General features: G+C 43.1%; 1 protein-coding gene across 1 annotated transcript in view; it reads right to left on the bottom strand.

Moving 5' to 3' along the window:
- The window catches only part of RTKN2 (rhotekin 2), a 210,112-nt gene that overhangs the window by 154,936 nt on the left and 28,753 nt on the right, over positions 1-26,423 (bottom strand). The window lies entirely within an intron of this gene.

Genomic DNA, 26,423 nt, shown 5'->3' with positions numbered 1-26,423 from the left:
GCTGCACTAGAGCTATTACAGTTTATCATTTAAAAGCCTAATTAGGGGCTTCTTAATTAGCGGATCCTTCAGTCACTAGACTGTGACTGTGTAAAAGATGCTTAGCAGCTATCGCATGTTACAGATCTGCACGAAATGTTTGCATGAAAACAGGGGGTGTACAAATCCAAAAAGACATTCATTGTCCCTGTAGGTCAGCCCATCTGAACATGCAAACCTCCACACTACAGCTACCCTCTCCTCTCTACGTGCACGGCTGGTCTGCACAGAGCCTTTTCCCCTGTGCACATGTTGCGCGGAACCGCCAGCACATCCCGAGGCAAGCCCCCAGCCTAGCTGAGCTGACCTGTTATAGTCCACTCTAATGTGACCATTCTCATGTTCAAACACAGCCGAAAGGGAGGACAGGACTCTGCCCACTGACTGCTCAGGCTGGCTCTCACATGGCTTGTTGAATGCTTTCGCCAGCAAACGCAGCTCCTCGCTGCTGCCACTCTCTCCCTCAGGAGCTCTACACCATGCTGGATTCAGCAGGCAGTTCCTCTGTAGTGCTGAAAGTACCTGCATCACTAGAAGGAAGAAGAGGGGAGCCAGTTACTGCCTCTCATTTATAGCCACTGACACGTATTTCTCGTTCATCACTGCCAAATTAGCAGTCAGTCACTGAGAGCTTAGGTGCAATATTTGCCCAGAGAAAGGACTGTAACTCCTTCACCTTTCCCCTCACAGGCGGCATGATGCGGGGGAGCAGCTGTTGGAGCCATAGCTAGTCTTAACAGGAATCACTCACTGGAACGAGCCTCACACCAGCTCGGGGCTCACAGGACCCACTGCGCAGTGAACAAAGAGCTTGTCCAGGCCATACTCTGGAGGACTGGTGGGGTTTTGTTATGTTTTCACCAGCTTGTAACACAGCAGCTGTGTTAGAGAGGGTCAGATTTGGGGCCTGCCAGCATTTGGGAGCATTGCTTTAAACACTACAGTGACAAAATCATGAGTTTTTATTGACACCAGGATAATATAAATCAGCTATTGAAAACCTGTATCATTAGTGCTATTGCTTTCCAGTGGTAGATAGCTGCAGTAATGGATTGGCCTCTCCATCTCATCTTTCCACTGGAAAGCAACATATACAGGACCGATCAATAACCTGATCTAAGTTACTTGTAGTCATGTCAGGTGCAAATATCTCCCTTTCTCAAATGTTTTAAAGACCAGATATTTTTGCGAAATTTAGGCCAGACAATGAATTGCTTTGGATAAACTGTTGTTATGGCGGAGAACGCTATAACCAGATCCACCCACGTTGTTACAAGGACGTTTTAACTAGACAGGAAATAACTATTACATGCATGTATTACTTTGCAGGGTCAATAGCTCAAGATGTTCCTTTGCAACAGGATAAATTTCCATTTGAAAAGCATTTTCTGTAATATCCATGTTGCTGACGAGCCTCTGTTTGAGAGGAAATAACTAGATTATTTCATCATGGGGTTTGCCACTAATTTGTACAGCTGAAATCCTAAAATACCTTCAAAATCAATACCAAAATCCACTGCCATTACTAGGGACAGGATTTCATCCTATTGTGCCACAACATATTACCCACTTAATTTAGTGTTGCCAAATCTGAAGTCAATGGAAACCCTACAGGCCACAGCCTTGTTTCCCACAGATCAGTGGAGAGGCCAAAGAGGTGTTTAAGGGCCTTCCCTATATAAAGATGACATCACTTCCACTCCATCAGTATGATTAAAGCATGTACATGTGTTTCTTCCCCTTACCCCACTCTGTCACCTGCACTTACACAGAGGGGATATATTCAAGAAGATTATAAAGCAGGTCAGAGGGGAGCTGAAGCACCTTATTTCACAGTTATTATGTTACAGCCTCCAAGGATGTCCATGGACACACAATGAAGCAGACATACACTGAGTCCTGGCTGTACACTGAGTCCTGCTGTGGCACTGACATCAAGGCAGTCTTTCCAGGGGAGAACAGACAAACAGTAGCCAGGGCTTTCTAAAAGGCGAGCTGTCACCTGAAAACCCTTGTGGCAAGCTGCCTACAGGCTCAACTGAGAACTTCACAGGGACATCATATTTCTTTGAGCTGACCTTCCTAGAAAACTTTGCACTCCAAATTCCTGGAAATCCTTGCACCCTAAATCAAACACCCTTTTAAACAGGTCCTTGTTGTTCAACACTTACATTGCGTGGCCCACATGGTACTAATGCCTACTTTCTTCAGTAAGTTCAGTGGCATCCAAAGTGATGCCATGGAAATGAATTTATCTGATTTCATTTTGCATTGACTTCTGTGACACAAGAGCAGGGACGGCCTTTCAGAACAGAAAGAGTAATGTAGTGGCTGGGTTCAGGGAGCCCCACCCATAAAGCGGAGATGAAGGCTGAAGACAGAGGAGAAAAATAAAATCATGCCAATATGCTTTATTTTCAATTACTTCTACCCAATTTGCCTGCTGGCCCCAAGCAAGTACTGTAAACCTCCTTGTCTTTGCAGCAGGGCAGACATGCAGCACCCTACCATGGAAAACGCTGGGAGAGCAGAGCGGCAGAGCAGCCAGTGGCTCGGCAAGGCCACGGACCCTCTGGAGCACAGGGCCTGCAGAAGCCAGGCAAGGGTGGCACCACAGCTCCCAGCAGGACAGCTCACCACCTCAGCTCCTGCAGTACCGGGCACCACGCTGAGAAATACAAGCACCTGCGCTCAGCCCACCACTGTCCTAGCTGCGCAGGCTGGCAGCTGACCTGCTCCAGTCCCGGGGCTGCTGCCTGAATCCTTGGGTTCAGAAGAAAGAAATGGATCCCTCTGTCAATCAACAGATCCCTTTTTATGGGGGCAGGATTGTGGATTATCTGCTGTTCTCCTGCCCCCCCCCCTTTTTTTTTTAATAAATGAAAACACACCAGAAGAGCTCAGTGCCTTCTTTCAAAACTTCTCTATTTCACTAACTTGTTCCAACCTCCATCACAGCTCTTTCCTTGTCAGCAACTGTACCGCTGCGCTATACCTCTGCCCATGCACAAATGCACTGGTTGAAGGTATGAACTGGAATCTCTCCGTTAAAGGAGCAAGCAGGCATCCCTGAAACTGACACAGCTGCTATTTGCATGTAAAAGGAGGTGCATGACTGAGCCCAAATTAGCATGAGCAAAGCCTCCCACCGCATTTGCAAACTACAGCTTGCACAGTGGTGCTAATAGAGGTGCACACTTTCCTCACAAAGAAAGAATTCTACTTCAGCTATAAGGAAACTTGGCTAACAGTGGTTCACAAAATTTAGCATCACATGAACTTTTAAATCACTGTTTTCCTAAAATTTACAGAGTGCTAGAAAAAGAGAAACACAATGGATGCAGGGTGAGCTGGATATGCCCAGGTTTAATTTCATCTCCACTTCCAGCTTGATTCCTGAAGCTGGCTACCTCAGTGAGAGCCATATTTTCTAATGCCTCCATCACTTCTATACCCCTAGATTTTTGAATGTCCAGAAATATTCACAGTGCTCAGTGCATCTAAAAATGAAAGCCAAAATAAGCAGGGCAAATGCAGATCTAATGCTTCATGTCTCATTTCCATCCTTTGAGAAGTGAGGACCATTAACCTCTTTTTCACCATCAGCTCTTTCAAAGGGATGCTATGGGTAGTAATTTATGTCTACAAAGTCTTGCTGAAGACACACACTTCATAAACTATAAGATTTCCGGATTTAAACACAATCTTTGTCTCTTTCTCTGGCTATGTACACACATAACTAAGCATCCATGCCTGTGCACATACCTACTGAGTCATAAAAAGAGGCTTAGATGTCTCAGTAGACTATTTAAGCAGTGTAATTTTATTAAGAACTGTCCTCCAAACCAAACTGCATTTTGAGGTTTTGTTGCAGAGAAGTTATAGACTCTTTCTACTTTATCATCATACTTTCACGAAAGCTGTTGGAACAATTCAGTGCTTCCACTATTTCCACAGTAAGTTTAGCTCATCTGAGAGACTAGAAAGAACAGTAAATGCAGACATTAATGGTAATAAAAAATCAAAGCTAAGCCCTACATGGAGAGAAACAAATTCCAAAATGAAAAATTTGATTACACAGTACCTGTCTCCTGTCTTGACTTCCTCATTATACATAGAAATTAACCCTGTCATTAAGTACTTTGATCAGGCTGTACATAAACAGCTTATAACGGCATGAAATCTACCACAGCAAGCAGGCAAATGAACAAGGGGAGAAATACTGACATTTGGGGCTGCTGTCAGACATCAAGTGCTCCTACTCCCTCAGGGCCGAACTGCTAGAGTAAATGGGGTTACTCCAAGGATTAATTGCTCCCTCCTGGTTTGCACTACTTCCAGAAAGTTTCAGTAATAATATCTAAGAGGCTATCATTTGGAGATCAGTAGCATCAGTTTAAGATCTTTGAGAGATCTGTAAGTTGGGCTGTTGTAACTGCTCTTAGGCTAAAACTCGGTACAGAAATTCCTAGCCCATGATTGAGCTGAAGCAGTATCCCCTTTTTAAAGTGTTCTGAGGTCAAAAGAGGAAAAGCAGTATTTAAGTAGGAATAGTTATTATAATCTATCTACTCAGAATTAAGGCACCAGAGGAGAGGTGCCTGTGGTCAAATTGGTCCAGGTTTGCATGGCTCAGAAATGAGGTATGGCACCATTTCACATACGCCAGCTCTAAACATTTGTCACTTAAATTTGGAGAATTTCCATGCACTAATACATATTATAAGCAAGATTTCTGGGCAATTGAGAGGTTTTTTTCTGGTTTGTCTGTTTGTCAGGATTTTGGGGCAGAAGTCACTTCCTTCTGGGATGCATTTAACGCAGGATAACTTTACTTACTTGCGACACTATCTAAATTCCTTGCATATACACGCACAATATCAGAGGTGGTCAGGCCAACAGGGTCTCTTCCCAGCTCTGCCCCTGGCCTGCCATGAGTCCCTTGCCATCTCTGAGCTCTGTTTTCAAGCAGCTATGTTTCCTGTTGGCTCTCACCACCTCTTTGCTCAGGAGACCCTCAGCACGGAGACGGACTGAGGGTGTCCAGGTGCAACATCCCCCCCGAGCACTGCCTGGGGACACTCCATTTTGTTTAGAAAGTACAGCTCGGATGCTTGCTCCTCTCTGCTTTCCTAGGTTAGCTGCGATGGGGCTTCTGGTTATTTGCCAAGTACAGCAGGCATAAATGTAAAGGAGAAATCCTGACCCAAGAGAGGCAAAGGCAGTTTCCCACTGTCTTCAAGATGGCCAAGATTTTACCTTTATCATCCTAATAAAAGCTTGGAAAACGCTAAGCAACTCCACAGATTATTTGTTTCTGTATGCGTTGCTAAACATATTGGAGAACAGACATTTTATTATTCCTAGAAGCACTAAAGTCCAGTATTTCCTCTGCTTCTCACAATCTTTTCTTTTATCCCCTTGCTACAATCAGCTCCAGGACGTTATAGCAAGACATTGTTCAAAATGGCTATCACCACAATTCAGACAAACTCAGTCCTAGGCCAAAACAGCTCAGCCAAAATATTCAGAGGCATCATCAAGCTTCCCAGTATACTGCTCTCACTCTATAAAACTGCATAACTGTTCTTACTCATGCCCCACTGTCCTGGTTTCAGCTGGGATAGAGTTAATTTTCTTCATAGTAACTCGTATAGTGTTATGTTTTGGATTTAGTATGAGAAGAATGTTAATAACATACTGATGTTTTCAGCTGTTGCTAAGTAATGTTTAGACTAAGTCAAGGATTTTTCAGCTTCTCATGCCCAGCCAGCAAGAAGGCTGGAGGGGCACAAGTAGTTGGGAGGGGACACAGCCAGGGCAGCTGACCCGAAGTGGCCAAAGCGATATTCCATACTATGTGACGTCATGCCTAGTATATAAACTGGGGGGAGTTGGCTGGATGGGGGCAGATTGCTGATCAGGAACTAACCGGGCATCAGTTGGCGAGTGGTGAGCAATTGCATTGTGCATCGCTTGTTTTGTATATTCCAGTTCTTTTATTATTATTGTAATTTTATTATTGTTGTTGTTGTTGTTATTATTTTCTTCCTTTCTGTCTTGTTAAACTCTCTTTACCTCAACCCACAAGTTTTACTTTTTTTTCCCGATTTTCTCCCCCATCCCACTGGGTGGGGGGAAGTGAGCGAGTGGCTGCGTGGTGCATAGTTGCTGGCTGGTTAAACCACAACACCCACATACCAGTTGTGTGCCCACAAAAATGGTCCTTTCCAGATCCACAAATACTCAGACACTCCTTTCTGTACAGTCATGCAAAGAATGCAACCATGCCACACCGATATGGGTATACACCAGGCAAATAATACTATAGATTTGGATAGACTTGGAGGCTTTGACCTCAGCTACAGAGGGGGTGGGCACTCTGAGGTAAATGTCTGTAAAGGTGAGAGGATGAGCAGTCACTCACCAGCCAGGCAAAGATCAGAGGGCTCATAGGAGATGGGCAGCGGGGAGGAAAGGCGCTCACAGAAGGCAGTTTGCAAGGGATGGAGTTAGCTGGAGGCAGCATTTTTATATCTGGCTCTAATGAACCAGACCAAGATCTTTCAGCACATGTGTAGACCCTAGTAATAAAGCAAATCAGACATTTCTTTTGAATTTGCAATTCCTGTTCCAATTCATTTACTTAAGTATTGCTGGGTATTTTGCCTACACTAAAAGTTGCAGTAAGGGCATACCTGAAATTTCTAGCAAACCTGGAAGTGCTTAACAATCCAGGCTGCAAATGCACATTACATATACCAACTACCATATCATTATCATTTGACACTTTTACAATATTCAGCCTCCCTTCTAAAAATAATTCACTATTAATAGCAATTTTATGTAACTAGCAGCATTCCAGGGATTTCTCGCAGATCCCATCCCTGAAGAATCCCCAGATTCAGCAAGGCAATCAAATCTCATCTGCAAAGTCTTCCAGGGATTACTCTCTTCCATTCACCTCTTCAGTGGTCTGGAGTTAGCTCTTGCTCCCGCTAAACCAAATCCAGCCTTCCTGGTGAACTGCAGTGTGCAGAGCAGATTAAGGGCTCCAGTCCTGACCAAGCAAGACATTTTTAAGCATGTCTTACCTGTAAGTGTATGTGTTGCTTCAGTAATCAATGGCATCACCTAAATGTACAATCAAGCAGGTTGTTAAACACCTCTCTGTACAGCTGGTGCCATAAACTGGGAAAACTCCCTGGCACAGCTTTGGAGCTGCTCTAGAATAACTCAGGAGTAATGTACATTGGCACTGAAATGTATCAGTCAGGAGAAGCGTAAACAAGAGGAACAGAAGCAGCTACAGTGGCACTGCTTTTCGAAACACACTTAATAGCTGTTGGGAGGCAAGGCCTGAGCCTTTTTTTAGGCTTAAAACTGAACTTGGGAAGGAAAGCAGCTGCTCAGGGACCCAGATGAGTCACAGAGGGTATGTGAAGAAGCTGGCCTACCTAAACAAATTTCAGGAGACAGTAAAAGTTGTAAAGATAAACAAAGTTTTATTAAAGGTTTGGTTTTACTAAATCTTTATTCCTGCTGTTAAACTGGATTTAAAGCAGTGTGGTAACTTTATTCCACTAGTAACAAATCCTAGCCAAGGAGAACAGTATGTATCCAAATGCAGTTGGATCTGCCCCCTTGCATGAGGTGAGACCTGGGGCCAGAGTCTCGCAGAGATAACCAGGACACTCAGCACCTGCAGCTGCCATTGAGGCTAATGGGAATTGCTGGTAGTCAGCACCACCGAGGCTTTGTCTCTAGGAGAGGAATTTGTGATTTATCTTGAGCTCATTGATTACAGCAGGAGTCTGCCACAAAGACACATCCTTGAAAGGAACTTAAGTTTTCAGTCCCCCCCTTGGAGTACACGTACACCTATGGGCTTCCCTATGTAAGATGATGCGTGAACCCCAGCCATGCACCCGAGAAGTTGGTATCTTGGTACACCCCCAGCGTTCCTATCAGGGAAAACTTCTCCAGACAGCTGCAGATAAACTCAGGTCACACGTCAGGAGAACATCGCTTTGATAGGTCCAAGCCTTCCTGACAGCAGGCTGGGGCTTGTGGCTAGAAGAACACAGGCCTATTGAAAAGCATGCTAAATGCAATTGCCTTCAGGAGGCAGTAAATGTCAGGAAACCAGTACAAAAAGCGTTTCCAGACCTGAGTCAGAGAACAAAAGCATGAAGCTCCTTAGTACAAGGTCTAACACCCTTTTGTATCTGCAGGCCTCAGAGGTGCTGCCAGGTAAAGAGCATGAGTCATGGATATCTACAACATCCCTTCTCAGCAGTCTTTATCCTATCACTCTGCCATTGCTCCTCTGCTAAACAGCCAGAAGGTCACGGAGAAATATTTCTTCCCCATTTTATCTGCACATGCTCTCCAGAGATTGAACAGTAAAGAAAGTAGAAAGGAAAATATTACCAGTTTCAGAGGCCTGTCCCTGTTACAGAAGTCCTCACTTCTTCATGAAAAGCATCATGGTGCACCTGCCACAACTGCTTCTATTCAGAGCCATCTCTGCTACTCAAAGATGCAGGAATCCTTCAGAAATGGGGCCTGGTTGCCCTCTCATTTTCCCTGCAGTCTGTATTTGCATTCGGACTCCGTAACTTCTGATTGCTGGCTAGGAAGAGCTGATAATGACATGCCACAGGCTTCTTAACAAAGTAAGACAATCTTGCCTTTTGAAAGTCTCTCCCTGTTCTCTTTTGCTCCAAAGAGACTTCATTGCTAGTAGCATGGCGCAGATCTTCAGTGACTGTAAATGGACAGTGTTCTGTTGAATTTCTTGGACTGGCATTTATTTGCACCACCCAAAGATCCTGCATACTATCCAAGCCGCTGCTTTGCATATTGTGCACTCTCTTCCTCAATGAGATTACGTATCATGACTTAGAGAACAGAGTCAATAATAATCAATATGGTTTTAAACTGGGCATCTTGGCTTCCAAAGTGTAAAAATGATTTGTGGCTTGGGCACTTGGTTCTCAAGTAAACAGCCTGAAGAGGCCATGGAGGGTGAAAAACAGAAACTGATACTCCTTTCTGTGGAATGGGATAAGAAAGGGCTGTGCCTCTAGAAAGGACTCACTTGATAACACTCTTCCTTCATTTCCAGCTGTTGTAATGAACTGAACACTCCTAAGGGACAGCTCTTGAAATCCTCTTGGAGTATTTGTGAAGCACGTATTAATAAGTTGTATCAAATTACTGCACTTGTGGTCTTTTTTACTAAATGCATTTGTTTCCCATAATCACGAACTCAAATAAGTGGAATGATGGCAGTAACACACTGAAGTAGCAAAGGTAGCAGTGGAACAATTACTGTTGGCTGCCAACAGCCTCGACCAAGTCAGTGAGCCTACAGCACAAGCCTCTCCTGCCCAGCCACTGACACCATCAGCACCAGTTCCTACAGAGCATCACTTTACGTAGCAGACAACTCTCCCCTCATCTGCCATTTAAATCTGATCTAAGTGAATCACTTAGAAAGAGTAGCCGCACGTGCCATGACCACTAGTTGTCACTTTGATGAGGTTTTCTGTTGGTAAGATTTGCACTGAATTAGGAGTCTGACTATCCCATCACTACATCTGAATCGACTGTTTCCCAGCAGAGAAGAGGATTATTTCTGCTCCAAAGCAGCAGCCAGAAGGCTGGTGGTGTAAAAGAAACAATTGTCCAGATTACACTGTAGTAATTCACATGGTTAACCAATGCACAGGAGAGTAACTCTCTGCACAGCTCCACCCTTCCCTGCTTTGTCATCACAAATAATCAAAAACACATCCAGGTATTTTTTGCCATTGGTTTCAAGTTAAAAGAGAAATTAAAGACTTTGCTGATCTGAAACTGTTAGCACTTGGCATTTTAAAAACTCTTCAGAAGGCACCTGACAAACAAATCACTTCATCTTTGAAGAAAACTTCCTTTTGGGGGGAATCAGGGGAATGTTTTTCAGGTAGTTGGTAGAACAGAGGTGCTCGTGATTTTTCCTAGGAAATATGTGAAAATTAATCAAATAGCTCCAGGAGCAGCAGACCGCTGCAGCCACATTCCTTATTCATCTGTGTCCAAAGGCTGCATTCCTTGGTACGAAGAAGGTACAAGCCATGGCTGACATCTCCCTGTACCTGAGACTGTCATGACATCTCTCTCCCAAGTGCCTCTCTCCACAGCCTCTCCTCTCCTGGGCCTATCTGCATTTTCTTCCCTACCTCCACATACGTAATTTCTTTGAATTTGGTCAAAGAGGTATTTCCAACCACCTGTCAAATTTGGATGAAACTAGTCAGGATATCCAAAGTTACACAGGAGGAAGGGCACACTTGCACTGAAGGCCAGGTTTTAGTGGCACACTGAAAACTCCCCTAACTGTTCAGCACCTGCATTGCTGTCAGCCTGAATTAGAGTTTCATCACACCTCCAAAGGACCAGGTGCTCTGGGGTGGGACGCCACAGAAAGGAGCACAGTCCTGGCACATCTGTGCCCTAGAGACTGCCTCAGGCCCAGCCCAGTACTCCAGAGCAGCTGTGTACTCTCAGAGGCAGCTACTCCAAGCAGCAGTGTAGGAACAACCATCCCCTGCAAACAGAGGCCCACCTCTCACTGCAGCAATGGGCTGAAAAGCAAGGCACAGGGCACTTTCATATGGACAAAGGTAGGGATGGCATTTCCATCCTTCCTTTTAATGCCAGTATGCAAAACCCAGCTACCTGTGAGAAGATTAGACCTTATCCAACAGGCCACTTACTTTCTTGACAGCTAAGCTTCCGTTGTACGGCCAGCACATTAAATGAGATTTCAGTGTGGGCAAGCAGGAGGCCAGACACAAGTCTAGAAGTATGGGGGTTTATTTCTTACTGACCAGCTTGATAGCAGAAGTGCCATGGTCATTCTTTCTAATTTCAGGGAGCTTTTAAATAAAGTTCCACTCCAGAAGCCAAGCATGAAAGGAGAGGAATGAAAACTCTTTGATAGATAAGATATTACAAGAGACTGTCAGAAGCTTGGTAGGAGAATGAAATAACACTCTGGATACTGTCATTGAAAACAATAATGAAAGAGTACACCATTTTCTTAACTGAAGTACTATCAAATCTATGTTACTGCCACACAACATATTTTTCCTCCAAAGGTGCCAATTTCAAGCTATGACTATTGATCTCTATCTAACACTCAAAATTAACTGCACCACTAAGGAAAAGTGTCACCAAATCGTTTGAGAACATCAAACAGTAAAAAGCCAATGGGGTCAAATCAAGGTCAGAATTTGATGAGTAGGGTGTCAGAAATTTAATCCATTTTGTCTAAGATAATGTATAGAGCCAGTATTGGGGTTTTTTTTCCTTTCTTTTCTGTAATTTTTTTAAGCCAGCTTCTCTCAAAAATATCACAAAACCAGACCTCAACTTTTTTTATGAACTTTTTTCCATGACTGGAGAGAGAGAAAAGATTAAACGGACTGAAACACAGATGGCAATTATGCCTCTGTTTATTTCCTAATGAGTCACAAGATTATTTTTTGCCTTCTGCCACATCATTTCAGAATACAAGAAAACCTTATCTTGAAGGAGACTTGCAGAGACAAAATAACACTGTTAAAAGTCCCAGTCCAGCAAGATACTTAAGAGCTTTTTAAAAAAAAAAACCAAACCTTTAACCACGAGTGAAGTCCCATTCACTTAAACTCAAATTCAGAAATGATGGGTAAATCTGTTCCACTAACTCGTGAATGTGGTGGCTATCAAATTCATTAATGGTGTCATGACAAATATTCAATAGCTCTCACAGTGACATGTTGCATTTACATCTCAGCATTTGAAGAAAATTAAGTCCAGAACTATGGCTAGAAGAGGCTTCTCCTCTGCCTCCCCACCAGAGCCTGCAATGCCTGTGGCCTCTAACCACCTCCCATTTGAGTCCATATCCCCCCACTGCCTGCCCAGGATATCCCCCAGCCTCAGAGACTTGACCGAACTTGCATCCAGACTGAAACCCAGATGCAGAAAGCCTGGCTACCTCCCACACTAGAGGCAGTACAGCTACCAGCACACTGATCCAGCGCTGGCTGGGCTCCCAAACTCGGCTGTGGCCACTTTCTTTTAAAACCCAGGCTGAGTAACTGATTTCATAGTGGCAACACCGTCTGCTTCTCATATCATAGTCTAGTAATTAGCATGCTCTTGAAAGGAAGCATAAGATATGTATTCATCAGTTCAAACCCATGTCTCTCACCTCCTCAGTAGGTGCCTTAACCACAGGGCTTTGGACAGGGGACTCCCCTCTTATCCTACTGAAATCATGCAACAAAAATTCAGGCTTTGATCCTAAAAGGGCTGAATCTTCAGCCCAGTGATTAGGACACATGGCTGGAAGAGATGAATCCTGTATCTGAGCACTTTTCGTATGTTTTAGGCAGTAACTGGGGGTGGATAATATGAATTTGGATCTTGTCAGGAAGAGTCTGAGTGTGACCTCCCACCTCCTACCAGAACACACAATATGCAAAAGAGGATCCATTTTAAAGGGAGAGCAAGAGATAAGCTCCTCTCTGAAACAGCGCTACCTCAGTGCTGGAACACACTTGCTTTCTGCAGTAGTAGGTAAAGACATCTCTACTCAGGAGATGGCTGGTGCTTCAGAAACACCCATGTCCTCAGGATATTTCTGTTTCCTGGCTCTAGGGGTTCCCCCTTCAGCACTCGGGGATTCCTGCAGGCATGGGGGAGCCTCAGGCTTATCTATCCCAAGGAACTTCAAAGACATGCACAACTGGTGTGGCAAAGATAGGGCACAGTTAGGTTGAATAATTTGTTACCTAAAAATGCTTCTGACAGATGGCAAGGCTTTCTGGAACACTGTGAACATAACAGATTTTGGGACAGGGTACTGAAGAGAACTGATTTTAGTGAAAAGTTGGATTTTTGTCAAAATGACCTTTTTCACTCCAAGTGTCTGCTTTGCATAGAAAATTGGAAAGAAATTTCCAAAATTTGATAAGAAATTGAACATCCCAGTGACTTACTGGAGTTATGGCTTGGATGTCATTATTCTTCATGGACCATTTGCTGCAACTGGACTCCAAGGCCAACATGCATCATTGCCAGATGTTCCCATGATGTAACATAACAGCACAAGGTGACAGAAAACCATCAGTCACATTAAAAAAGCCCTGAGTTTAAGGAAGAGAATGGGTCATTTGCCCTGAAGACTTGCAAGTTCCTGAATCTGGCGTGGAAACCAGCTGCTTCTACCTTGCTTTTTTTCCCCTCAAAAACCCTGCAGTTTTCCACAAGAAATAAAATATTCCAAATCCATTCTAATTACCAACGCATTTTCAGGCTACATTCCTAAAGAAACAAGGCTTAGTTGTTGGCACTACGTGTCCATTTATCTGTCCAACGGTCAGTTCTGCGTCCCTTCTTGTCTTCTCAACACCTTCAGAAGCTACCCAACAGACAGGGAAAGGGGAAGGAGCTGTGAGTGCTGGGTGGGAAGAGTAGATATAAAAATCCTGAGTTCTGTTTTGATACTTTGCAACCACAGTACAGATCTACATGGCAGATCAGCAAGTCTCTGAGGTTTGAGAGGAAACACTGCCAAAAGATGGTGTTTCTTTTCCTTTAAAAAAAAAAGTTGAAACAGTTTGTTACTAGGTGTTGTATCGCATCTGAAACTTTCAGTTTCAGTACTTACGTGACGTATATACCAAGTGGAGAAGGATCTTACTAAAACCTTCCAGGATGAAAACCTTCATGCTAGCCAGTCTAGACATTTTCTAGCAAATACAAAAGTGGGATTAGACAGTGCTGCTATTCTGACTCAAATGAACAGAAAAATTAATTAAAAGAGAAACAACCTCTTGAACAAAACCAGGTAAACATTAGCTAAAAACAAGCTTAGTTTGAGAGGGTAAAATGCTACAATATAGCTTATTGAGGTAAATCCATTAAAATTCCAAACACTTTTTAAAGCATATTTAAAGCATGTATTAAAGTATATATTTGTCTTATGATTATGCAGAAACTTTTTTTTAAGTAAGAACCTAATTTAGCTTTCTAAGTTAGAGTGGAAACCAGTCTTATTGGCTTCTACTTGTTACTTAACTTTCTGCATATCTAGCTACTAAGTTAAGAGCTTACTGAATTTTTAGTGTCTACTTAATCCCTTAGCTTACTTTAGACTCCTTTTCTAAAAAGTTTCACTTAAGTGAGATGAAAATCACTGATTTCTGACACTTTACTGCATAGCTAGGAAAAAGGATCATGGGGCATGTGGCACAGCCCTAGGGAGATACTTGAGTTAAATTATGCACATTTGTCTGCCCAAGAAAAGGTTTTCTATTTGTTTTGGAATGGGCTTTTAATATATATTTCTTTTTTCCCAATTCCTGGTAATTCTCCTGGCTTAGTTTGTACATACACATTCCACAGAAGAGGTAAAGGTTACCAGTGTATTAATATTACTTCTGTACGATGCTGTATGTTTTCAATTAGGCTCACTCCCACAATGATTTCCATATCTAGCCACTTGCTCGTCTTATTTCTTGATAAGTAATGGCCCCTATCAGGAAGTCGGGGGCGAGTCTGTTACTGCTTTGAGTAAACAGCCTAAAGGTCATTTTAGATGTTGGCTTTGACACTCTTGGTTCAATAGCCACCCACCATAGCTGTCACCGGTAAGCTGAGGTTAACCTCATGGAAAAATAGCTTTTCAGTGGGTCCTGTTGTCTCTGCAACAGAACAACCTACCAGTGGGCATTTAAGGGTGGAATAAGGAGAATCCTATCAAATTCCCCTCACTGATGCCTGACAGAGACATTTGGTATGAGGTCAGGAACCAAGTGCTGTAGGTCTTCCCTGAGGTCTGCTAAGGTTATGGGAAAGTCCTTGAGTTAATGGGGTCTCTGAGTCCCATTGTGTCCACATGGGTGCCACAGTTCTCTCAGCCAGTGCTCAAGGACCTTTTTAATGAGATTTCCCATAGCAGAAATGAAAGTGGCAGAAGACATCCCAGCTACATGCACACAACTGACTTTTACAGGCATGACTATGCACACTAGAATGTGAAGGGGTAAAACCCATGGCTAACATTGGACCCCCACTTTGGGTGTCCACCAGCATAGCTGTTACACACACAACACCACCCCCCAACCTAGACTTCTGCAAGTATTGTTTCTTTCCTTCTGCTCCCACAAGATTAATCAGGAGGAGGCACAGCTTTGCTGAAATAGATGCATGTGCTGCTGGAGCATGTTGCCAGTACACACCACCGGTGTGCCTCCGTCAGTAAAAGGTCATTACACTACTGACATGCCTGACCACCTTCTCCCACACACCTCTTCAGCATGAAGGCAGAAAGAACCCAGCAGACAGGTCTAAAGATACTATCATCCTGCAAAAGAAGAGTTGCATGACTAGACCTAAGATCCAGAGCAAAGGCCAAAGTACCCACAGAGCTGATAGAGCAAATATGCCTTGCATTGACCCCTCTACAGATTGAGCTATGCATATCCCATGAGGGACACCACCACCCAGGGTAGAATCCAAAGTTCATTAGAGAATGACCACTAAAGTCCTTTCAGGAAACTTCCCGCAAACAAAGGCCATTTTATTCTCAAAATTAGGTACTTCAGGCTCCTAGGCTCTCATTTTAGGCATCTGAAGATAAGTATTTCAAAGATGATGGAACAGACAACGCTCACTGAAGTGGCATGTAAAAAGTTACTGTGGACTCAGGCCCCTAGGATACTATTCTGATACTGCCTGGTGCTTCATCTCTCTCCCTTTGCACCAGTGCGCAAACAACTTAGTGGCAAGGCATCTCAGACACTCTTCATCCTCCCCAGCCTGAACACAGTACCTCCAGTAACTGAGGGACTGTTGGGTCTTGCAGTGTCAAATCATACACCCTGCTAGAAGACATGGTCTGTGTCCACTTTACAAAAGCGGAAAAGGCACAGTACAGCCCAACCCTCCTTGTCCGAATCTCTCCTATACATCAGTGTTGACTGTTAGTAGAAAAGGGATTTACCCAAGTGAGAAGACAGGTTGTGCTGATAAACTATCTCCACTTTTCTGTTGAGAGGTACATGCTAGTACATGTGTTCTTAAATTTCTACTCAAAGTGCACCTTGTATCATCTTTGTCTCACTTGTGTAGCTAAAAAAACTCTAGAACCCTGAACAGCTAAGGGAAGACAGCAAAAATATGTATATTCTTCAAAGATGCTGCTGTCTTTTCAGAGACAGACACCCAGGCTACTGCATCCACCAGCCCCTTTGCTTCAAGACACACACATGACAGTAGCTACCAGAACACCCTGTTCTTTTCCACCACACTTCGTGGGATCCAGCTGTAGCCATTGCGACCTCTGGTGCTTCCCTCACATCCAGCATGGGCTGTTCTGCTGCCCCTAGAGATGAAATTTCTGGTTTTTAGAAGTCACTCCTAGCACAATTCACTCAGAGTGGCATTATCATGCAGGTGCTAATAGATAAAAAATACTGAGGACACATCCCATTGTTCTTTTTCCTTCCCTCCACTCCACAGCACAGAGCTCAAGGCTCCAGAGGCCTCCGCAAAAGCAGTCAAGCCCAACTTCCACAGATTCCTATATGGTATTGTATAGGTACAGTCATAGCTGTTTTCTCTAGACACAGGGCTTCATTTTCCACTACATAATTTTCACTTTGCACTAAACAGACAACAGAGCACGAAAACTCTCTTTTTTGGGTTTGACATTATCCTACATACAAGAAAACCATCTGCAGTTTTCAGCTTCAGCTTTTCCTCCAAGTTGGGATCTTTCAGTTACTTCTCCCAATATGTTTGCCAGCCCAGACACTAATTCGGTCTACTCCCCACTCCACCTGTTCTCCCACTATGTAAGCATCTGCTTTCCAGCGTGATGCAGGAGTCACTAAACAGCACCTGAGCAGAGTGCTTATAATCCCAGGAAGCCATAACACAAAGCAGGCTCCTTGAATCCAGTACTTACCCAAAAAGGGCACATGCATGACAGCTGCACAGCCCCAGCACTGCTCACTCATGAAGGGTAGAATAGCACAGGTGGGACTTCACTGCAGTCCGATACCACAACTTGTCATATCTTTCTAGTTAAAGGAATCTGGGTAAAGAAAACACAAGCTGTTTAAGCAATAATACCTTCTGGGAATGTCTAGCAATAGCAAGTGTTCTGAGGAAGGAGCTGTGCCTCTGGCCTTTACCCTCACCAGTCAACAACTCCCAGGCTGACTGAGTTAAAATAGCTGACTTAAAAGTCATAATTGCTATTCTCAGCAGTAAAATAAAAAAAAAAATTTTTTTTTAATGTACATTTTAACATGCTGCAAAGTTAAACATGGCTTGCATGTTACCATGGATATAATTTCATAAGACTGGTCCTTCCTGGCAGCTAAATGCCTGCATGGCAACAAATAGCAGAGCAGAATTTTGTTTGGCATTTTGCTCCATTAATGATAACAGCTAACTACTTTTTCTGTTAACAAGCTTTTGATTTTACTGAAGTTTCTCTCGGAACAGAGTTCATCTCATTGACGTTAAACACATTACAACTGATCCTCCAGTTTGTGTGAGCAGAGCCCTGAACTCAGTGGCACTACTCATGAGAATCAGGGCCATAGGATCAAATCCTAGTGTGTTTACATATCTGCCACAGCTGATATCAAGCGGTATACAGTACACGAAAACATGCTTCATCTCTGCCTGATGAAGAGTCCACTCCAAACCCAGAGTGCAGGGATCATGCTAGAACTAACCTTTATTCAGAGTAAAAACATAAATTCTGACTAACCTCAGGCAGTGAAGTTAGGTTTTCACTTGAGGAGAGGGGCAGTTTTATTCCACAAGGTCCCAGGAAAAATCTCCAAAATGGAATTTCTAAGTTCATTCATATCAACTTGAAATCAGCTGCATTCAAGCAGAAAGTCTAATGGAGTAAGAATAAAATCCAGACTGGCAGGAAGGTGTTACCAGTTTAGAACACCAAGTCTAAATGCCTCATTCACATCCATACCTAATTACTCGTGCCCACATCTATTTCAAAAACTGTGTGTTTATTCCTAGCCCTACTGAATGACTTCTGTGGCAGAAGTCACCTGGTCTTCAGTGGGACAACATTTCATTCCTCAGTGAATAAGCCCAGGAATAGCTTTTGGCTGCTGGTTGGTAACATGTAGGATTGTAACAACTCAGCTGCTATTGCTAGAAGATCTGAAAATAAGATATAATTGCACAGACAATCTGGGGATTACACCACATCATGTCCCTCCAAATCACGCAGCCAGAGTGTTTACCTGTGTCTTTGTGTTGCTGTCATGAAAAGTTCAGTACCTATTTCGGTATCAGATATACATATCTGTCAAACTTGACTTCAGCTTTTGAAGTGGGTGGAGAGCAACACCGCCCCTTTCCTGTACTGAAGTCTGCAACAAAATTGCATTTTACTCACAAACATATCTGTAGTTCTGTTGTGTTCTGACTTTTAAAAAAAATAATCTCATTGGACAGACACCAGCAGCAAGTTTCTCCACTCTGTGGAGTGTCTTCACAGCCCTCCCACATAGTGAAAATGACTCAGACAAAACTACTAAATTTAGGGCATTGGTATTCTATGTGTTACGCTGGTGTTCATACAAGTAATGCCTTAAACAGTAAATTTCTGAATTAAGCATTCAGGCATCTCTTCTGTGCTGCATCTGCCACTGAAACAGAACGGCAATGAAGGTGGGCTGAGGAGGAGGTTATTTGGATCGTGATTCGGGTTGTGTTTTGGCTAGAGCTAAATGTGAATTTGAATGAGGTTCGCGTGTACTTTTAGAAATATCTATTGACCCGATATCATGATGTTTGATCTCAAGTGATGAAATCGTGCAAGATTAGCTGCCCTTGGGAGATTCCCTTCATCTCAGGCAAGAGACTGCAGGCTTTGACTCACAAATGGGGATGATTTCTCTCGGGATGACTAGACCCATTCCCATTTGTCAGCATCCAACTCACCCACCTCTCTGAGGTTCCCCTCCTGCAAGGATGGCTCATGAAGCAGCTGCTGAACTGCTGGTTGCAAATCCATGCAGTCAATTAAATTGGTACTTCTGCAATTCAATATAAAAGTACATAGAATTATTGCAATTTTATAATTTGCAAATCACCCCCTGCTTCACAAGCAACAGCCATCCCTGTAGCAAGGGCAAGGTACTCTGGAAGAAAGCAGTGGTGGCCAGTTAAAGGCAAGAAGTTTTACAGCTATCACTCACAAGGCAGGGCTTTGCAGAGGGATTGGCCATGTGGTCACTGCCCAGAAAAAGGGACAACAAGTCCCTGGCCATAAGGGGAGCCGAAGCAGCAATGAGAGGGATGGGACAAGAAGGGGAAAGGGAGAAAGAGGAGTGCTAAAGCACCTTCTTAGTTAAGGCAGTCTTTCCTCTCTGCTTGCCTAAAATCACCAACAAATCCATGTGAGATCAAAGTCAGGCCAGAGCCAGGCCAAGTGACCACGCTCTCCTTCAGGCTGACCGTACCACCTGCTGAAGGCAGCAAGAGTTTTGTGTGGGTATCTCAGGGACGGACATAGAAGCAATGACTCATCTATTAATGAACTTTGGCTCTTTATCTGTTTACCAGATGTCTCCAGAAGGGCATGGTTTTCTTAAATATTTTTGTTTTTTGAAACTGCTGAATAATCTTTACAAATATAGTTCATGATCTGTTACCCAATTAAAACCATGCAATCGCTAGGAGCAATCTAAGCTGTTTACACTGCACATTTCTATCACATGCCCTTCCTGTATTCCTCATCATTGGAGCATAACTCTTTAATAAAATTAGGTTCATGCAAAAACATTTTCAGATAATCTGCTGTAGCCTCCAGAAATGCTTATGCTGGTCTGATGTGCCCTATTTCAACCTGGGAAGTTGGGCATCCTTGTCTAAAGTTCTGCAGAGCAAATAAAGAATAATTCTTTTCAGTACAACCCAAAAGCCATACTTGTATGTACACCTGCCCTGAGGAAAATTCCATAGTACAATGTTTATCCTCATCCTGACTCCACCTGAGAAGGAGGAATCTTAAAAGTCCCCAAAGCACCCACTTAACAGAAGTTTAAAAATCCATGCCTAGAGGCGATCTGGAGGGATTATTTAATCTCTTGCTCTAAAGCAGAATAAATAAATTAGACCATCTCTGAAAAATATTTGTCACTCTTGTTCTTGCAAAAATTCAGTCAAGAAGATTCTACTTTCTCCCTAAGTAATCTGTGCCATGATTTTACTACTCCTGCTATTCGAACATTTTTCCTAATGCTTGAGCCTCGTCTCTTTACCTTATCACCTCATTAGGATATTTGTCCAACCAGGTAACTTTGACTGGGTCAAGTTACCCAGTTTTATCAGCCAGATTTTGACTGGTAACCTAGTCAGAGAATATAATGAAGGATGATGTTGAAAGCCAAGATCAAGAGATATATCAAGATCAAGACATATATCAAGATCAAAAGAATATCTGTATGATATCTACTGCATACTCTTTTTTCCTCAGCTAGCTGCCCTATAAACTGGGACATTATATTAGTTTAACATTAATTACTCTTGGCAATTGTATTTTTTAATCATTTTACAGTCCAGGTTTGTACAGACTGTCTGACAGTCTGTTCCACTATCTGTCCAGGAATCCAAACCTCTTTCTTAACTGGATTCATATTTTCAGCTTCATTAACATTCCCTTCTTTAGAATAGTTAAAGGGGGCTTATAAGAAAGATGGTGACAAAATTTTTAGCAGGCCCTGTTGTGATAGGACAAGGGGTAATGGTTTTAAACTAAAAGAGGGTAGATTTAGACTAGATATAAGGAAGAAATTTTTTACAATGAGGGTGGTGAAACACTGGAACAGGTTGCCCAGAGAGGTGGCAGATGCCCCAGCCCTGGAAACATTCAAGGTCAGGTTGCATGGGGCCCTGACCAACCTGATCTAGTTGAAGATGCTCCTGGTCATTGGGGTGGGGGAGGGATGGACAATGGACAATGAGACACACTAGATGACCTTTAAAGGTCTGTTCCAATGCAAACTATTCTATGATTCTATGCACAGGCAAGTCCTCCTTAGTAAGACTCAGCTAAAATGACTCCCTAATAAAGTCTACCTTGTGAAACAGAGTTGCCTCAAGATATCCCAAAATGGTGATACATTGAGGGTTTTTGCCATATTGCCTTTCCAAGCAATATCCAGATAAAGTGTCCATTACCACTGAGGCTTTGCTACTAAGTGCTTCCAAGAATCGCTCAAAAACACCTTTCCACTCCTCCCAGGGAGGTGGCTTAAACTACACCCACCTGTCAAAGAGGCTCTGTTCTTTCTCTCTAACTTCACCCAGACAAGTCTGTCCCTCATTTATTCCACAACTTTAGAACAAGCATGGATAATGCTTCTCCATTTCTCCAAGACTGCCCTTCTAGAATAAGCTGTAAGAATGCTCCAGTCCTGTCACTTATCCTGGCTAATTTCTAACATGCCTATTAAGTATTTAATTTGATTCTACACTACAATATCAGGTCTTTTCCATTTTTCCCATGTTTATATTGACATTGCCCTCTTGACCTTCCAAAGGTGCTACTGTAATATTCGCCCTTTTAAACTTTCCAATGTTTTCCTTCTATGTGTTTCTTAATTTTTACTTACCCAGGTAACTTTTGCACTGGCCTTTTTCAAACTGAGCATAAAGACCTCTTCTCACTAGGCTGGTGTATGGTGCAATGTGATGGACTCGATTTCTTCATCACCTATGTGCCACCTCTCCCTAACAGGCCTGTGTAAGAACATCCACTCTTATGTGGAAGGGAGGATCTCCTGTCAACACCACCTGAGAAATTCATATGCTTACCTTCAAAATCTGACATTAGCAAGTGCCAAATGTTTACTTCCACACTTTTGATGAAAAAATGAAGTGGTTTGGTATTCCTGAATTGAAATATTTCATTTCAATGAGTTGAACCAAAGCAAAATATTTTGGTTTGACCCAGTTTGACATCAGTTTGTCTCATCCGCCCAGAGCGAGGCTCTCTGACCAAGCTTTTTCCCATGATCCACCACTACAGTAGGTAAGAAGGGAGACTGCAATGCACCCTTGGTTAGGTAATGCAGAGGTGGAGGTGACTAAGAAATAATCAGGATACAATGCTACCTGTCCCAAAAATGCCACAGCAGTTCAGGCAGATGGCTCGGACTTAACATTAAGTAACACAGCAATCCAGCTCAACAAACTGTTTTGAAATGGATCAATTCGACTCAAAGCAAAATATTTCAGTTATACCATCCTGGTGAGTCCTTCTTAAATCTCAACTTCACAGAAACTTTGCATAGAAGTCACTTCAACACCAAGTATTTTTTAACATAATATAATTTGTAACTGTAGAAATAGATCAGTCATCATGACTTGCTGCACAGGAAGACCAGAATACTGATTCATACATACTTCATATACATCAAATTGATTCAGGAACCCAGTACTTTTACATCTTCTTCATACCATGACAGTTCAAAAGGAGGTCTTTGCTCTCCAATGGCTTGCACATGATGGGAAGTGATGCTAATCATGAGAACAACCAGAAAATTCTTTTGAGCCAATTAGATGGCACCAGTCACAATGACATTAGTCATCTACTCCTCAATCTGAGGAGAAGGAACCAAAATTATCATTCATCTACTCCTGAAGCTGCGAAAGACATGAGGGAAGTGTACTATTTCCCATTCTTATTGCAGTCATCATCACACACAGTGACACAAGCTGCTATTTTCTGCTCCTGTTCTGGGAGAATGGTGGTTACTCTCTGTGCAGGTTTCAAATGAGAGACTTTGATCTCATTTAACTGCTTCATTCTCCTCCTGTCCTTGCCTGATCAACACATGACCAAGAAAGGAAACCAGACCAGAAAATGCCACACAGTAGGAATATATGCAGCCTGATGCCATTAGCCTCTGCAGCTTATAAGGGCAAGATGACTGAGATGTGACTACTGGTTAACAATGATGGTGACAGAGGAGAGAGTTGTCATATATGGTGCCATGACTCTGCACACCAGTAAGACTAACAGGAAAAGCATGAGAAGTGGTAACTGACATGTGGAAAAGTGCACACACAAGGAAAATCTCCCAAAAAGTTGAGAGTGAAGCACCAGGAGAGGTTAACTGCAGAGAGTTCAAAGTATAGGACTTTAAGAACAGATCCAAGAATATCACTGGAACAGAGAAACAGAGTGCTCTGGAGGAGCCAATCTAACAAACCACACATCAAAGTCTTCTGCTGAGATCAATGAGATCCGTACCACTTACCTCAGTGAGCTGAGAGGTAGGGGAAGTCCAGGAGGAACTGACCAGGCAGGAGAGGCTGACCAGACCCTATGTCTCCACAGCAAGATGGTTTGGGCATCTCAGAGATGCTGGTGTAGCAATCTAGCTCACTTCTACCCACAGCGAGACCAGACTACCTAGCAGCCCTGGTGAGCACAGAGACCTTTGTATATGATGTTGTCCCAACGTGAGAGGCACCCTTGAAACACTCAACAGCTGCATACATCTCCAAGGCACAGGCTGGCCAGCTCTAGATATATCAGCCTTGAAGTCACTCCAACACTTCGTTATTGGAAGACAAAGCTAGTGAAAAAGAGGATGAAAAATCAGAAACATCAACCCTTCTGACAGAGGGGTAAACAGACCAAGTTAGTGGTGAAGTAATATTCTAGAGAAGCCAAGGAAAAATCTGTGGCTTGGGAAGCCCAGACACCTCCAACACATCTGGGGAAACTCTGCCAAGGTTTTCATGGCAATTGCTCCTCTGGGGTGACATTTGGGTTCACTGCCTAATTAGAGTTTGCCCTTGAAAGACTTTATGGGGTAGGCCCTCAGCTAGCGTAAACGGTGCCACTGCTTTCTAGAAGCATGTCAATTTTGAGCAAGAGGCAATTATGGCTCAGATCTCAGCCTGGCAGGAAGGTTTTCTCAGGGGAGCTACATCTGACAGCTTCACAATGAAGGGAAACATTATTCACAGCATGAAACTCCAATTCAACAAACAAATTTGAAACTGACTTTAGAAGTTGGTACCAAATCCAAGTGGTAAAGATCACAATTCTTTACATTTCACATTTTGTGTTTTGTGTGTGTGTGTGTCTGTGCTTCAGCCCCAGAGAAACAGATTATGACTCAAGATGTGGAGCTAATTAAACTATAATATACTAAAAGAAGAATTGGCTGTGTTGATAAAACTGGAGTGTGGTACAGCAAGATACTCCTCTGTAAACACTGAGATACCTCCCCAGAATTTCTCATAATTATGAAATAATTCAGATTATCTCCAGAAGTAGTTTTAGATTTGAATGCCAACACTAGAACTAAAGCATGCCTGAGCTAGACAGATCAGATAATCTAAGACCATATTTATATATGTATAAAAAGATGATGAAGAGAGACAACTGCAATAGTAATTGCGTACTGCAGTTGTTGCTAGACCTTACCTTTCTACAGGCAGCTGTACTGAATCCGGTTTCATGTTCTTCAAAAGATGGTATCTAAGACTTCCTGATTTGTCTTTCACACTATGCACTAGAAATAACTTGACCACAGTGGAATAAGACTCACAGCAGCCCTCTTTTTCCCAGAGAAAGAAAGATCTTCCATAAACTTTAAAGATACATTTTTAATTATGTTCCAGTGCTCATTTATAACAAATGCCTGTTTGCACTATGCTAGTAACATAAAAGGTTTCTGAGGTGGCCCCTGCTTTGCCTGGTATGAATAAAGCAACACTGATCTAAGAAGTGCTGATGTGTCCCACAGGAAGGGGAACAAACTTTCAGTGCAGAGTATCTTCATACCAGTACACTTTTATCTTCCCAATAGGAAAAGCACCTCAGTAAAGAAAACTCCAGCCTCTAACTGACCTAGGTATGCTGCTGGCGTGAGGAAACCAGGAGTGAGGTTTCTGACAGATTAACTCAGTCCACCTTCCACTAGACTTTAAAATATTTCCACTCTAGCTGTCTATGTACATCCTGCCAGAAGTTACAGCTGCCCTTGCAGAGTCAGCAAAAGGTAAACTATCTGTGGTCTCATCATGCAAAAGATGCTCACTGAAGATGTGGCAAAGAGGAGCTCTGGGCATATACAGTATGCTCAAAGTATCTGCAGCACATCCATCTGTCTGTGGGCAATAGCTGCCTTTGCAGACATGCAGCTCTCCAGGCCCTTTTTATATTCATTTGCATCTAAATACTGCTAACTGGAAATGAAACTCACACTTCCCTGGCTCTGAGCAAGAAAAGCATGCACCTTTAGCCTAAAGTTAATGCCTAGTCCAGGCTAATCATCCAGGCTCTCTCCATCACCAGCAGAGACAGACAGTATTGCTAGATGATTCACTCACATACCTGATGAATCACACTGGCTACCTTCAGTGATGAGGGAGAAACAGAGACCGCCCATACACTTTGCTTAGACTAGATACCTAGCCTTCAGACAGCTCAAGTAGGATAAGATATATCCTACCTGAATGGTCTTTTCCTTTGAATGTGTCCAATGGTCAAGACAAATGAAAAAGGAACTCAGACTGTGGCTTCTTGACACAATAACCATATAAAACTATCATGAAAGCAGTAATCAAACAACACTAATATTAATGACAATAACACAAAAGGTAATTCCCGTATAAGTCAATAACTGTTCCACATGAAACTGAAGTGTGGCACAGGCTACCTGTGTGTAGATGTGTATCACACATATGCCCAGTATGAAGGCCACTGCCAAATCACATGCTGTGTATGTTTTCAAACAGAGAAGAAGAAAAGAAGCCATTGGCCCAAGGGCTGGAACACCAGGTCATGAGATTCCTTCTGCATGATCTTGGTATCCTGCATGAAACTTTCTGTCCAGACAAACACCTGTAACCCTGCCCTTTCAACATAGCTTTGATTTATTTCCCTGGCTTGGCTTCTGCAGTACTTTTAACACTTCCATAGAGAGTCTGCTTGGGCCCAAGCTGCATAGCTGGGGAAGTGGCAGGGAAGAACAAGGCTCTGTCAGTGTGAAAGCAGCTAGACTTTCTCCTGCTGGTTTCAAAGCTCTTGAAGGCATGCACCAGGCAGGGCAGGCTGCCAGGCTTCTCTCAGCAATAGCAGCATTGCCAGGAAGTAGAAATGACCCAAGGGATCCACAACATCATACAGAGGTACAAGATTTGCATGCAGTGACCTTGTGCTCCAGTGATCTTCGAGCAGCTGCCTGTTTTGCAGTGGGTGTTTCTGCCATGCCCATGAGAGTGCAGTTCAAGCCCCAGTGGAACAGGCCCAGGGACTGGATCAA

Source organism: Harpia harpyja, chromosome 10, assembly GCF_026419915.1.
Source record: "Harpia harpyja isolate bHarHar1 chromosome 10, bHarHar1 primary haplotype, whole genome shotgun sequence".
In the NCBI taxonomy this organism is placed as follows: Eukaryota; Metazoa; Chordata; class Aves; order Accipitriformes; family Accipitridae; genus Harpia; species Harpia harpyja.
This window is presented reverse-complemented; position numbering and strand designations above follow the sequence as displayed.